This window comes from Anomaloglossus baeobatrachus, chromosome 3 (assembly GCF_048569485.1).
Source record: "Anomaloglossus baeobatrachus isolate aAnoBae1 chromosome 3, aAnoBae1.hap1, whole genome shotgun sequence".
In the NCBI taxonomy this organism is placed as follows: Eukaryota; Metazoa; Chordata; class Amphibia; order Anura; family Aromobatidae; genus Anomaloglossus; species Anomaloglossus baeobatrachus.
The window spans coordinates 130710871-130723719 of NC_134355.1; positions in this window are offsets into that span (position 1 = coordinate 130710871).

The following is a 12849-nucleotide window of genomic DNA, read 5'->3' on the forward strand; positions in this document are numbered from 1 at the left end:
GAGGCGGACCCATCCTCTGCCACCAGCACATCAAACATGCACTGACATGCCTGCGGTGACAGGGGCACCCGATACCCATTTCCACCGGTACGCGGGGTATGGACAACCACGGGGTCTCCTACATAGCGGGAACGCTCACTTGCCTCTTCAAACTCAGCAGCAGACCCGGGACTAGGGCCGGAGTCGTCATCTCGTGTTCCTGCCTCAGGCTGGTTGCCGCCAGCTGTCGCAGCTTCCTGGCCTCTAGCATCCAGCATTTCAGACCCTTCCGTGGTAGCACGGAGCAGCAGATTAGGCGAGCTTACACTAAGGCGCCCCATAAGTAACGGCAAGGGTGATGCATAGGCCAAGACTAGGCCGGGCCCCTCAGCCGCAGCGGCCGGTCCTGGTAGGACATAGGGACGTGGGTCACCAGTCGACTCTGCTACATCCATTTCCCCTCCGTACATCGGGGCAGTTGTAATCAGCTCCTCCACCTCGTTGGTCCACTGCTCTATCATCCGGAAGATCTGCTCCTGCTGACGCCGGTGGAATTAAATCACCCGGGCCTTCATCCAGGCCACGGTTCCAGGCTCAGGGTCTGGCACAGTCACTGCCGGGACTTCTGGCACCATGTTGTTAAGGGGCCGCGGTCCTAGCGGTTCCCCCTGGTGTACTTCAGGGACGTCCCGGACGTCTGCAGCCGGCTGGTCCGCCGGGGCGGCTGGGCAGGGTATCGCTACCAATTGGGTAGGTAGCGGGTCTAATGGTGGAGCGGCAGTAGCCATCACGGGTAGCGGGGAGAGAGGCAGGGTGAGCGGAAGCCGGCCGGGCCCCTCAGCTCCAATGGCCGATCCCTCAGGAATACAGGGGCGTGGGTCGCTTACCCGCTCCTCCAAATCCTCTTCTGCCTCGCGTCTCCACATAGCAGCCACCACATCCGCCATGTCGGTCTTCCACTCCTCCAGGAGGAGTTGCATATGGGCCTGCAGACGATTACTCAGCGGGACGGTCCAGTCCCTCAACCACGTCGCCGTGCCGGGCGCGGGGGTCTCGCTGTTATTGACTGGAGCGGACATCTCGACAATCGTGCCTTTATAGCTGCTTTCACATGCAGCCAGCCGCCATCGCGTCCCCCTTAGATTCTTTCCGGCCACTCCTCTATTGGGGCGGAGTTTTGGCCTTCGCGCCTCTGCTACTCGAGAAGACGCTCGAGTGGGGACTTTTCGCGCCAAAGATGGCGACTTCTGGAAATTTTCAGCCGGATACCTCCGGCGGTCACAAGGCGCACCTCTACCCAACGGCAGAGCGGTAAGATCCTGTTCGTGATGCCAAGTTGTCGCGGGCGGGGAGGAGGTTGCCGGCACCGCGCTCACCCCTCTGCTCGGGTCCGGCTGCTGCTGCTGCTCAGTGGTGGCTCGAGCGGTGGGCCGGATCCCGGGGGTTCTTGAGCGGCACTCCTCGCCCGTGAGTGAAAAGGGGATTTTGTTGGGGAAGATTGTCCGTGACGCCACCCACGTTTGTGGTGATTTGTAGCACCACCGCTGCTCAATATGGGGATCCCGGGAGTGGTGACGCGGAGCAGCCAGGTGTTGGGTTGCCCCTCCGTGGGTAGGGGTTGGTGATCCCGGGGCCCGGTGATGGTGTGGAAGGTGCAGGGCCTGGTGGGCGCAGGGACGCGGGGGCAGCGCTATGCCTTGCGGCACTGTGGTACTCACTCAGCCTGAGACGTTGACACAGTTTTACGGTAAACCACACGGCTGGAAAGACGGTTCCCACGGACGGCTGCACTTGCTCTCCCAGCAGGTAACGGTGATGTCCCTCTGACCTGCACCTGATGTTTCTAAGTTGGTAGCGATGGGTTCCCACTGGTAACCCGCTCCCCGGCTTGGATATGGGCCGGAGGAGCCCTACTTTGCCCGCAGACGCTGGCCCTGAGGAGCTGGTGCCCTGGCGGTGGCGGTGTTCCTCACTAATGGTTGGACGGTTGTCTTCAATCGGGACTTGGTTGTTGGGGGATCGACGTCCCCTTCACTGACGGATTCGGCAAATTATGGCGACTCCTAGTCTTGCCGGGGTCCGAGAGGCCCCTGCCCTGGTGCTGACTGTCCTTCGTATACTGCTCCAGACCGCCGGCCACTACTCGACCGCGGTCCTTCCAGCAACCTCCGAGCAGTCCCCCTTCAGACGATCACCGCTGTTGCTGACCTTGCTGACCTGTCCTGCACTTAGCTGGACTCACTTCAGGCCTTTCTACGTACACTGTTGTTCCTTTTCTTCCTTGCTCCACTGCTACTTCACTTTCACTTAGCTCCTTTACCACTTCCTTCTACTTCACTCCCCTGAACTCATCTCAAGCTCTTCCCTGAGCTGACTGCCTGGTTCTTCCCGCCTCCAGGGCTGTGTACTCCTCGGTGGGCGGAGCCAACCGCCTGGCCCACCCCCTGGTGTGAACATCAGCCCCTGGAGGAAGGCAACAAGGATTTTGGTAGCTTTGATGTTCCTGACTGGGATGTAGGGTGTGGTGGTGTAATGACCTGTGACCCCTGGCTTGCCCAGGGCGTCACACCATCGGTGCCGGTCCTCGCTTCAGGGTCCAAGTACCCCCTCTGTGTACACGGTTTCCAGGTTGGTTCTCCGGTGTCGGTACCGGCGGGCTCCAACCCTGTCCCGGTCCACCTCGGATCTCCGCAGCCGCCTTCCCATCTCCTGCAGACGTTTGTTATCGTCTGCCACTTAGCCAAGGTGCCAGGGCTCCAACCCTGGCACCTGTCAGCTTGCACCTCCACTCCAAACTTCAACTAACACTTAACTGTTTTCCCACCCCGGGCTCTCCAGACCACTAGTTGGGCGTTTCCTATCGGCCTGGTCCTGCCCACTGTTGTGTCCGTCCTTCCCTGAGGGGGGTGACTAGGGTTTCAGGTTGACTGAGTTAACCCTTTGTGGGATAGGTGTTGTGCAGGGGCCTACATGTACATCTACTGTACCTGGTTTTCCAGGGCGCTACAAGTCCAAGTCTCTGCGATCACCAAATGTCGCATGTACGACGGAGGTGGGTGCTATTGCGCTCGACATCGCTAGCAAATGCTAGCGATGTCGCAGCGTGTAAAGCCCGCTTAATAGTACTGCTTCCTTGGGGACCAGAGGCAAAAGCCTCTGACCCGCAACACACATCCGTTTAATTTGTACGTGTGCGGTACGTATTTGCACGTACCGGAGACACGTACACACGGAGACCCATGTTATTCAATGGTAGATGGCACACACACGTAAAATCACACGGAACGTGTGACCGTGTGGTAAGTACGTGTGTGCGCTTTTCTACACGGACGACATGTCCGGTTTTGGCCGGCAGCACGCAGGGACGGACCCGCTTTAGTCTATGGGTCCGTGCCTGCACGTACCGCACACGGAGTATGTCCGTGTTCAGCACGTTTCGTGCGTGTGCGTTTTTACACTAGCGATCTTATTTTTTGTTTTAAATTTAAATTAAATTCAGTATACTTACCTTTTTTCCTGCTGTTCTCAGTCATACTTACATTGGCGCTCATTTTTTTTCTTCCCCCGGCTCATACCGCTCCCCGATCACCAGCGCGGCAAGGAACAGCTGTGCAGAGAATACGCGGCAACAATTACTTTGAATATGCCGGCCGCTCATTAATCAATCTCGTATTCCCTGCTTTCCCCACCCACAGACGTCTGTGATTGGTTGCAGTCAGACACGCCCCCCCACGCTGAGTGAAAGCTGTCTCACTGCACCCAATCACAGCAGCCGGTGGGCATGTCTATACTGTACAGTAAAATAAATAAATAATTAAAAAAAACGGCGTGCGGTACCCCCCAATTTTAATACCAGCCAGATAAAGCCATACGGCTGAAGGCTGGTGATCAGCTGAGCTGTCACTGAGGTTACTCGCGGCCAACGCTTTATACAGCGGCAAGTATGAGAGAGGGCTGCTCAGTTCAGTCACTCGGGGGATTAGCGGTCACTGGTGAATCCTTCACAGGTGACCGCTAATCAGTACGCGGCACACAGACAGAGCCGCGGCATGACAATGAAGTCGGGTGAAGTTCACCCGAGTTCATTCTCATCGCGCAACTCTGCCTGCTGTCCGCCGACATGTATCAACGACATTGTGCAACACACAAACGGACATTCCACACGGACATTCCACGTACACATACAGTGGCATTTTAGACACAAACACGGACATTTTACACGTACACACGGCTCGCATACGCCATCCCAAAAAAACGGAACACGGACCTGAAAAATGGACTGTGTCACACGGACGTTTTTTTTTTGCGGAAGTGTGTTTTAGGCCTCTGATGTAGTTTGGGGCAGGGGATGAACAAGGAAGCAGGAGAGCCATTATAGTTACCAATGGAATGTCTTTTTCTGAGGTATGCGTAGAAATGACATAACATATAACTGGCATTAGACCAGATGGTTTGGGCACTTGGATTTGTCAGAGTTTTCGTATACATGGCTTTTCATGGCAGCGTTTTCTATTTGTTTTTCAACACAATCTCACACTCATAGACTTTCATATTAGAAGAATCTTTCTGTGCTACTTTCTGCTGTAACTACCATACCAGATGCTGCTATGTGGTTAAGACAAAGAATTATTTCTCTAAATATACCATACTAGCAGGCAGCTTGCAATCTACCACTGTTACAGGGCGACCTTGTCCAGCTCTCAGCAGTTGAAGGTCTACCAATAGCTCTGCTCCACCGTTGCTCCTAACTATACTCCCATTTGGGTCTGTCCCAGGTTTCCACTAAGCTGTACTCAGTTCCATGATAATGATTCTGTCACTCCTTCTGGATTACTGTTCTCTTAGAATCTGCTTTCTGTCTGACTAGTGCTCACTGTGCTGTAACTACAGGCACTTTGCTGTACTAGGTCTCTTCAGACTTGAAGCCCCTCTCTGATGTTACCATTAATTGCTAACACTTTCCTACACAAAACTCATTAAGTTAGCAATAATTTTCACAGTACACTAATAAATCAATGCAGCAACTGAGAAATGCATCAACTTAACACATTACATTTATTATATTGTTAGGTCCTGGTGGTGGAAACACTGGACCGTACACCGGATTCCCCTGGTGAGGCAACCAGGCCGGTCACCCCGCCAGAGGGCCTTGATGCACGGCAGCCGAAGCACTCCTGGTAGCAAGACAGTCCGTACAGAGAACTGGGAAGTAGATGTCCCTGGGATCACTGAGTTCCAGAAGGTAGTCCGGGTGACGAGGCTCAGTGTCAGAGGCCGGGTAGAGATGTCAGACGGAATCCGGAACCAGCTGAGTGAGATGCCAGGTCACCAAACAGAGCCAGGGACCGGAGATTGGCGGGACTGAAGAGGTAGTGGAATATCAGCCGACAGTCACCGACAGGAGTTCTGGAGCAGTCGTGGTTAGGACCGGTTGGCGTGGCAGGACAGGCTCTGCGAGACAAACAGGGTTAGTACCGAACAAGGCAAAAGGGGGACCTGAACTCCTAGCTTACTAAACACGTAGAACAGGCCCCGTCCACCTGGAAGGGGAATCCTCTTATACCCTGTACCTTCATATGCAATATCCTGTTTCTGGACACTGGCCCTTTAAGAGAGGTGACCGCGCGCGCGCCCTAATGTGCATGCGCGAGGCCCGTGTGCCAGAAGCAAGGATAGGAAGCGGTGCAGAGGAAGCAGGAGTGTCCGGCAGAGTGTCCTGCGTCGCAGAGGAGGACCGGGAGCGGGGAACAGGACGTATGGAGGACACAGGCGAGGGAGAGGGAGCAGGAAGGCCGTGGAGGAGAGGACCGGAGACCGGAGCGGTGAGCAGGGAGCGCCGTCGGGAACCGGAGAGCGGGACACGGGGACCGGGGAGTGTGACATATATGAACTACAGGTGGTGCTGTTCATTCTTCCCCTCTCTTACAGTGTCCTATATAAGTTTTATCTGTGTGCATTTATAACACTAGGTAAACATCCCTCCCATGAATGGTAGGCCTCCACCTTTATCATGAGAGTCTGCTTCCTTCTCCAGTGCATTAGTATTGTGTCTTGGTGGTGATAAACATGGCTCCATTCTATTTTGTGATGTTTATGCATACAATATACCATATACTATTAAAACAACTCTAAATGGATTTCATTGTGTATAAATTGGGTTAAACGCAAAAGCAAAATGTGATGCTAGCCAGTACCCGGACAAGATAGTCAAATGTTTCGGGTACCAGAAGAGCACATCCAGATTAAGGGAATAGGCAGAAGCGTAGTGAGGTCACGGTCCAGAGTCAGAATACCTGGCGGGTAGTGGATCAGAGCAGATGGACGAGGTAAAAGGATGGTCAAACAAAGTCAAAGGTCAGACAGCAAAAGATCAATTCCAAGAGCACAGATCCAAGAGGCTAACTAGCATAACTGAGCAGAAGACAATAACTGGGACTGTTCTGGGAAAAACTGCTTAGCTATAAAGTTGGGCAATAACAAGAAACAGGGAACATCTGCAAAAACCCAGTACATCCCAGAATAAGATTGGATGACTGAACTGCCACTCAAACCACCGACAGCTCAACACACCCCAGCTCCAGGTTGGACAACTGGGCTGGCACTCACCCAAGTGACAACCCAGCACACCCTGAACACAAACAGGAGGAATTATGACACAAAGTACATGATATAAACTCTATTAGGAAGTTTAGGTTTTTGCTCCTAAGTTCATGTCCCACCCTACCAGCTGAAGTCCTAAGGGGACTGTGTCTTATAAGGCCCTTCATTGCATACTGGTCACGTGTACTTTTTATTGTCTGCCTTATTAGTCACATAAATTATTAAAATAGGCTTGTCAATGTTGGGTAGGTTTATTATACTCTCCCTTTCCACTTACCATGGCCTGTGATACATATATTTATAAAATAGGATGTACTTTGTTTTTTTCTGTTACGTCTTGATGTCATAGTCCATTTTTCAATTAAGGATGCAGCTGTGTACTAAAGACGATTATATACTTGATGGTTGTCACTGCAAAACAGGAACATGCTTGTTGGGTGGGTATACAGGATGGAAGGAAATGTACTATCAAGCTCTACAATCTTTTCCCATCTTAATAAATATTTTCTGGTGATACAGCGATAGTAATTCTAGTATTATGCGGTGCTTTTACACCATAATATATATATATATATATATATATATATATATATATATATATATATGTATATACAGTATACATATATATATATATATATATATATATATATATATAATATACATATGGTGTGTGTGTATATATATATATATATATATATATATATATATATATATATAAAAAAAATAAAAGTGTCTGAATATTTTGCTACTGCTGCTTTGACATGTTCATCCTTATTTTAATACCGCATTCTAAAAAATTATCAAATTAACATAAAGTGCCAATTATCTTCTCCCTACATTGAGAGATATCTACAATGGCTTCTCCTTGCTATCATACATAGTCTGTCAGGCTAGATTAGTGATAATCCGCTTTATAATATGATTTCTTTTTACATTGACTTGAAAAACCTCTTTACAACTATAGCATGATTTGATGCTGGTATCCAATACATTCTATACTATATTTCTGTGTATATACAGTACTGTGCAAATGTTTTAAGTAGATGTTGGAAAAAAATGCTTCAAAGTAAGAATGCTTTAAAAATAGAAGTGTTAAGAGGTTATTTATATCAACTAACAAGATACAAAGTGAGTAAACAAAGGAAAAATCTAAATCAAATCCATATTTGGTGTGATCACCATTTACTTTCAAAATGGCATAAAAGCATCAATTCTTCCAGGTGTAGTTGTACACAGCATTTAAAGGAACTCGGCAGCGAGATTGTTCCAAACATCTTGGGTAACCACAGATTTTCTGTGACTAGGATTGGGCAAATCCTTCTGTCTCTTCATATAACTTAAGGGGGAACATTTCTCATTACAGAGAGTACAGCTAAGGTGGTGTAAGGAGACTTATAGGCCATGCAATGCTCTTAAGGAAAATTAATTCTCCGAATGGAGCTCTCACAGCTCTGCTGTATTGTAACATTATTACAACCCTGCATGCCTATGAAATGAAGGCTGAAGCTGAGAAGAGCCTGTAAATGTGTCCGTTATAATCACGCACAGCTCTGCAGTGAGATCAGGAGAGCAGAGTGGCCATTACACATAATACAACCTCCGATTTACAATAACCCCAGGAGGCAGATTCTCAGGGAGATCAGCCCATAGCCTGGAACAGCTCATTTACATCTAAGATATTTTGGGGAAATTTCTCTGGATTAAGACATTAGACCAAGGTATCATTTATTCAGATTCCTTTGTCCTACAGGCGGCTTAGGAGGGTGGCTCCTACTGACAGATTCCCATTGACTGTGACAAAAGTGTTCTTAAAGAAGTTTGCTTTTAAGACAAGCCTAAAGTTTCAAGTTTCTTCCTTTATAATTATTATGTCCTTCCAGTACTGAAAATTAACCTCAATACTCTGACTTCCTGGTGAGCCTGTACCAGACTCATTTTGATGCATAGCAATTGCAGAAACAGCAAGTCTAAACCAAGGGTGCACAACATTTTTTGGTCCAAGGGTCACGTTGCCATACTGAACCAATCCCAAGGGCAGCAAAAAAATTTAGGAATAATTACATTAATATATCACCAGAACCACTATCAGTACATTAGTACACCACCTGAAGCATGTTTTAAGAATTTGAAGAGGATTTGGAGAGTATCTGCTCAGTTTCTGCTCCAAAATAATCAGTGTGAACATACAATAATTTATACAGAGTTTTTGGAGCAGAAACTCAAGAAATGCTCCTCATAAAAATACTCAAAAGTTAGAAATTTAATATTAGGTTCTAACATAGCCATGAAGAACACTATGGATTACTACACGTGGAGAAGTTCAGAACCAGTGTCGGTACATGTGTACAGCACCAAGCATAGTGCAACATCAACATCTTAGTGCAATGTCAGGTCAGCCCCATATACAATTGTATTGCTTGAACCTACAATTGCCAGCATGTACTTAACAATGCTATGGAGATGCTGGGAGTTGTTGTTACGAGCCATCAACAGACAGCTGACCATAAGGAATCTCAACATTGATGAGACATAGTCAGTATTACAAATAAACATTTTGTCCTGATACCTTTATAGATGACAGCTTCTCTGATTGAAGTTGTTTCTGACCCTTTTGGCTCCACGTAGTACAGACTCCATAATGAGGTTTCATGAACAGAATTATGCTATGAAGACTTCCCTCTTTTCTACCTTAGCAGCACATCCCAACATGACTCCCTTAAAAATCAAAGTATCATTATAGTTCCCATGAATAAAAGTCTCACATGCTAGGAAATAAAAATATAATTGCCCTTTACTGTGCTTTCTGCATAAAATATCTCTCCCCCACACTGCCCCTTTTCATAATGTTTCCCTTACACTGCCCCTCTCCATAATATCCCCCCACAATGTGCCTCTCCATAATATTCCCCTACACTGCCCTTCTCCATAATATCCCACCACACTACTCCTCTCCATAATATCACCACACACTGCCGCTTTCCAACACATTGCCCCCCATGCTGCTCTACGCTATAATATTTCTCACCCCACACTGCCCCGATCCATAATATCACCCCAAACTGTCTGTTTCCATAATGCCCCCCACATTATACCTCAACATAATACCTCCTACACTGTCTCTCCATAATATTCCACCCAACACACAGTGCCTGTCCGTAATATACTTCCGACACTGTGCCTCTCCATAATACTCCCCCATGCTGTCACTCCATAATATCCCCTCACACTGTCTCTCTCCATACTTTTCCCCCCACACTGAGCCACTCCCTATCACTACACAACACACGTTCTCCCTCTTCAAAATATCTCCTCAAACTGTTCCTTTCCATAATATTTAACTGCCCCTCATTATATTGTGTCCCCTTCACAATAGCTCCCATAGTGTGTGCGTCTTGGCTTTACTTGATATACTTACACTTATATACTTATATACATGGCCTTCCTTTGACTTCCTTCTTTTCAGTGTGGGGTACTACCTCTCGACATGTCTCCTTCCACTATCTTGAATCTCGTCCTCAAGCTCTGGGGTCTGTGTCTTTTTCCCCCTGACTCCGTTCATCTTTGTCTGATTCTGGGCCCCAGAGGCGCTCTAGCTGGATGACTCTCTAAGCCTGCCGGGGTGAGCTGTAGGCTCTGGAATGCTCGAAGATACCTCAGGGTTCCCTGACTGGCCCTAGCACCGAGTCCACATCTTCTCACACTTGAACCTTATTCTAGACTGCCTCCTCTCGAGACGTCGCAACCTACCTCTTTTCCACATCTGTCACTATCCCTTTAAGCCTATCTTTTCAATCCTGCTGCTATCTAAACCAACCACCAGGTGGCGCCTCGGGTAAGAGCCCTGCTCTACTGTATCTGAAACTGCACCCAGCAAGCAGCATGACATATCAATATACACATTTAGCAATAGGAATAACACATTGCACTCTACATAACCTGATACTTTACATTGCAGAGCTCGACCACCTCCTACAAGACCAACGACCTCAAACCCATTGAGCACCTTTGGAATGACCTAGAATTGAGAGTGCAATCCAAGCCCTGTGACTCAATATCAGTGTCGATCACAACATTTTCTTTTTATCTTTTGCCAAAGAAAATGTTAAAGCAGGTGGAATAAGCAAAAAAAAACCAAAAGCAGAATAAACTGTGTACATTGTCTACAAGATATATTACTCGCTATAAGGCTATAAGGACCATTTCAGGTCTTGTGATGATCAGTTTCCAAAGTATTGATTTAAATACAAAACACAACTACTTTGAGAACATCTAGTAGGTTTGATTTTTATTTTATTGTTATTTTTAACTACCCAGTATTATTTATTCCACCTCAGTTAAAGTTATATCAAGTCTTTATTCAGTTGTAAAGCTTGCTGCCTACTGTGGCTAATGATAGGTCCCGATTTACTTCTTATTGAGAAGAAATAAAATTACGTTATTACCCATGTTGAGCGTGATTGATTGGAACATTTAGAATGAAAATTCAACTTCTCTCTTAGATCGCCATGGTTACATATTTTCTCACACAATAGTCCTAGTTGTTTTATAACCAAAAAATTCCAAGAATCCTTATTTTCACAGAAACCAAACTCCTTACAATATAGAGAGAGAGGGGAGCCAGCACGATCTGAAATTGGCATCCATCATATAAAAAGTGAAAATTCACAGATTTATTCCAACTGTACTACAATAAAAAAAATGAGATTTTTAGCAAATAATTGATCAATTTTTTGAGCCACCCCTGCCAACGTCACGGCAAATCTCAATAGGGGGGTCCTACTCTACATTCTGTATTTCATGTGCCATGCAGCCTCCTAGATAAAGTTAAAAGCAGAACCATAATGGAGCACACATACCTGTAACCTGTATATAGCCGCTTCCATGTTGCAAAAAAGGCACTTGTGGATAGAGACCAGCCCAGGTCCCAGCATGTGGAGCAAGCTCTGCACCATACCAGGACTATATCAGAACTGATCCTCCCAGTGCCAAACAGCAACCATTGATAAAGGCGGACCAGATCCAATATGGTGCTTAATTAACATTGCCTGTGGAAAGGGGTGAGGTAACTGAATCTGAACAGCTACCAACAGGAGGAATACATAGCAAACCAAAATCAGGCGTGCATGGCATGGTGGTGACCGGCCACCAGAATTTGTAGCATGCTCAGTCATGGGTACGGGATTGAAATAAACCAGGTGAGTGCTGCTAAGAGCAGTTCTATTATTTCATATGTGAGGCCGTTTGGCACATTTTATAAAAATATTTTAGTGTTAGGACTGCCCCAACAGAGATTTGCCGTGAAGTGGCGGGGTGGCTCAAGAAATTGCAATTTTTTGCCAAAAATCTCATATTTATAATAAGTACAGTTGGAATTTTAGTGCTTTAGTGCACATTTAGTGCTAGCTTTTTTGTTTTTTCTCCTTACAATATAGTAGTTTTAAAATTACATGTTATCTACAACTTTAACAAAAAAATAATGGCTTGGGTGTAGTTTTCAGAATAAAATAAGCAAATATTGTATAATTCTGTCATATGTAAAGAGGATCTGTTATCATACTAGACAATACATACTGTAAACCCTATTAAACAGATCTCTTAGACCTGATGAGGTTGGTGTACTCACTTTGAAGACCTATAGTTGTCCAAATAAACAGAGTAGTTTTTAAGATAAAGGTTACATCCACACTGTCCATGTAAACTAAAAACATATATATATTATCTATCAAAATGGTCAAAAACAAGTTTGAAAGCCATTATAACACTTTTTACTATAGTGTGAATTAGTAATTTTAAAACGTCTTCTTTTTTTTGCACACTTTACACCTAAAACACTTAAGGGATTATCCACTACTTGGAAAATCCCTTCTCATACCCAATGTGCGCCCCATAAAATACCATAGCCTATACTCACTTTTGGTGCCAACATGATCCCAGCGATGTCGTAACTCACGTTCCCAGGGACACATGACATTGGTCAAGGGGCTCATGTGTCATAACAATCAGCGCCAGCTTTCTACTCCCGGCCTTCGTTCGGTTAAGTAGTTAGCAGGGAGGGAGTGGCAGCCGCAGCACTCACTTCCTGTTAATTACTTTACAGTCTGAAGGCACAAAAAAGGAAACTGGCGCTGATTGATTGCGGGGCTCACGTGTCATAACAATGTCATGTGGTCCCTGGTGTAACGCTAAGGCAGCAAGAGGAAGTGGACCCACTGGACCACAGAGGAGATCTGCGCTTACCCTTAGTGGAAGAGGCTTAACTAAGCACATGCC